This window comes from Sander lucioperca, chromosome 19, assembly GCF_008315115.2.
Source record: "Sander lucioperca isolate FBNREF2018 chromosome 19, SLUC_FBN_1.2, whole genome shotgun sequence".
NCBI classification, from domain to species: Eukaryota; Metazoa; Chordata; class Actinopteri; order Perciformes; family Percidae; genus Sander; species Sander lucioperca.
The window spans coordinates 29128703-29132743 of NC_050191.1; positions in this window are offsets into that span (position 1 = coordinate 29128703).

Below are 4041 nucleotides of genomic sequence, written 5' to 3' on the forward strand. Positions count from 1 at the left end.
AGAGAGGAGAGAGATAGAGAGAGGGGGGGGACAGAGAGAGATGAGAGGGAGGGAGGGAGATAGAGAGAGAGAAAGAGATTAATATAACTGAAGGAAGGAGGAGAGAGACAGAAAGAAGAAAGAAATTAAGAACAGGTTAATAGAGGGGAACACAGAGGGCTGCACGTGTTAAGTTCATTCACATTTTATATTACTGGTGTGGGTGTGGTGTGTGTGTGTTGTGTGTGTGTGTTTTTCTGGACAGAGGTTGAGGGTCTGCCAACACACTGCGACAATCATAAAGCAGAACCTTTACACTCTTTTACTCTTTTCTCTCCTCCCCTCCTCCTCTCCTCCTCCTCCTCTCCTCCTCTCCTCCTCCTCCCCTCCTCCTCTCCTCCTCCTCCTCTCCTCCTCCTCCTCTCCTCCTCTCCTCCTCTCCTCCTCTCCTCCTCTCCTCCTCCTCCTCTCCCCCTCCTCCTCCTCTCCTCCTCTTCATTAATTTCACAGCCAGCAGGTTTCAGAGAGGTTTATTCAAACTCTGCAGTCTTTATGCCAAAGTCAGAGCGAAAGCCTCAGTATGCTTGAAACCAGCCTGCTGATAAACTGGGCCTTTTCATCCACCTGTTTTTTGGTTTTTTTTATGTCAATTTTCAATTTGAGCAACAAACATCTGAGTGAAAACTCCGGAAAAGTCAAACGCTTGGCTGAAGGCCTTTACACACCACGGGCGACGAGTGAACAACCCCAACATGTGACTGACTCTGAATATTTGGCATCAAAGCTAATCATACTGGCAGCGATGTGAACACTTGTTCAAAGTTCAGACAGACGTACCCAGGCACGGTACGAAGCCATCGCACCCAATATGAAACGGACGAAAACATGCATTCATTTACATTTTCTTCAGCCAATTTCCGGGAAATTCAGTTAGACATTTGCGCTGCATTTAAGTAAAAACTTGACTGCTGGCTTTATCTCAGTTAGCCTAATAGCTGGTTTGATCTGCATTGAGAGATGATTTTATGGAAAGTACCCCATGTTAATCTCTAGGTATGGTGAAGGGTATGTGATGATGTGGGGGTATGGTGAAGGGTATGATGATGTGGGGGTATGGTGAAGGGTATGTGATGATGTGGGGGTATGGTGAAGGGTATGTGATGATGTGGGGGTATGGTGAAGGGTATGTGATGATGTGGGGTATGGTGAAGGGTATGTGATGATGTGGGGGTATGGTGAAGGGTATGATGATGTGGGGGTATGGTGAAGGGTATGTGATGATGTGGGGTATGGTGAAGGGTATGTGATGATGTGGGGGTATGGTGAAGGGTATGTGATGATGTGGGGGTATGGTGAAGGGTATGTGATGATGTGGGGTATGGTGAAGGGTATGTGATGATGTGGGGACCAAGGGAACTTTATCAGGATGCATAGTATCCTGGATCCATGAAATAACTGGCCTTTAAAAATAAAAGTCTGCCTGCCTCTATGGGAATTTAACATAGGGGTGTACTGACTTATGCCCCCTGTATTTTAAGGAAGAACATTTATTTATTTACGATACATTAATCATTCACAAAGAAAATTGGTGTCCTTAAAGGTTGGATTTTTCCTATTTTTTTAGTTAAGGCATTAAGATCAATTTGCGAAAGATGATTTTTTTATTCGTCTTTTTAGTCAACTTTAGCATGGGTGTCCTAACTTGTTCACATGACTGTACATATAACAGACATGAACTGCCAGCTGCATGTCGTGGCTCCCCTTCAGGGAACATGAGTTTTGGGAAAAGTCAGGGCTTTATTGGATGTTTAATAATGATATTTGTGCGGTCCAAAGGAGGAATTTGAAAGTTTGAGCCACACCATTTGGAAGCAGCCAAGAAAATAAATGAGTTTAAAAGGATTACGTGACTGGGACTCTGAAACAACGCCACCTAAAGTCCCTTTGAGGCGAAAACCAGAGGTGAACTGGCTGGAACATGTTTGGAAATGACGCTGGGTGAGAAACAGCTCAGAACCAATCCTGCAGATTAAAGAGTACAGCGAGGGAGCTTCTTCCTGGCTTCACCTCATGTTTACTGACCAGTAGATTAATCCCCCTTCCTCTCCTCCCGTTCCCCATTTCCTCCGCCTCCTCTTTAATCCAAACGATGGCTAAAAACCCGACACCCCCTCCCCAGTATCGGCCTCCACCAGACCACATCCTCCCGCTCTTTATCGATTCTTTCAGAACCGTTTTAACCGTCCACATCCTTCTGTTATTTATCCTCTTCTCGCTCACACACTCCACTTCTCAGATGTGTGTGTGTGTGTGTGTGTGTGTGTGTGTGTGTGTGTGTGTGTGTGTGTGTGTGTGTGTGTCCATTCTGCAGCACATTAGAGGCTGACTTCTGTAAAAAAAAATGTCTCGCTCTGTTCCACTTGGTATCTCTGCTGTATCAGCAAGTTCAGCTAACACATACAAACACGACACACACACACACACACACACACACACACACACACACACACACACACACATATATACACACACACACACCTCTCTCTCCCACATGCAGCCACTTACAAGCTTCTTACTGATGTGAGACAACTTCAGACAGACACACACACACACACATACAAACACAGCATACACACACACACACACACACACACACACACACACACACACACACAAAATACATCAACACACACACATATACACACACACACACACACACACACACACACACACACACACACACACACACACACACACACAGATGTAAAGAGAAAATCACTCTTATTCACCAAATGTATTTTGGGAAGAAAAAACGGGAATCAGAAATCAGATTTTTTTTAATATAATCTGTAGTTTAAATATTTGTTATATTACATTGAGGGGTTCAAAGTATAATCCCCATTTTCATCTTTACTTCGTACGTAACGAAACGTCTTCTGTGGTCACCACAGGATGACTTGATTGATTAATTTGCTCCTTTTTCAAAATATCTCAGTATTTTTCTTGAAATCAGTAAAAAAACGAGGCTTAATTAAATGTGTGTTCTCTAACGAAGCAAGCCTGTCTTCCAGAAATGATTTTACAGTCATGTGAAATAATTAGGACACCCATGCTAAAGTTGACTAAAAAGAGGAATAAAAAAATAATCTTTAGGAAATTGATCTTAATGCCTTAATTAAAAAATGAGGAAAAATCCAACCTTTAAGGACACCAATTGTCTTTGTGAATGAATAATGTATCGTAAATAAATAAATGTTCTTCCTTAAAATACAGGGGGCATAAGTCAGTACACCCCTATGTTAAATTCCCATAGAGGCAGGCAGACTTTTATTTTGAAAGGCCAGTTATTTCATGGATCCAGGATACTATGCATCCTGATAAAGTTCCCTTGGTCCCCACATCATCACATACCCTTCACCATACCCCCACATCATCTCATACCCTTCACCATGCCCCCACATCATCACATACCCTTCACCATACCCCCACATCATCACATACCCTTCACCATACCCCCACATCATCACATACCCTTCACCATACCCCACATCATCACATACCCTTCACCATACCTAGAGATTGGCATGGTTATATGTCAGTTAGCCTAATAGCTGTTTTGATCTGCATTGAGAGATGATTTTATGGAAAGTACCCCATGCCAATCTCTAGGTATGGTGAAGGGTATGTGATGATGTGGGGGTATGGTGAAGGGTATGTGATGATGTGGGGGTATGGTGAAGGGTATGTGATGATGTGGGGGTATGGTGAAGGGTATGTGATGATGTGGGGTATGGTGAAGGGTATGTGATGATGTGGGGGTATGGTGAAGGGTATGTGATGATGTGGGGACCAAGGGAACTTTATCAGGATGCATAGTATCCTGGATCCATGAAATAACTGGCCTTTCAAAATAAAAGTCTGCCTGCCTCTATGGGAATTTAACATAGGGGTGTACTTACTTATGCCCCCTGTATTTTAAGGAAGAACATTTATTTATTTATTTATTTACGAGACATTATTCATTCACAAAGAAAATTGGTGTCCTTAAAGATTGGATTTTTC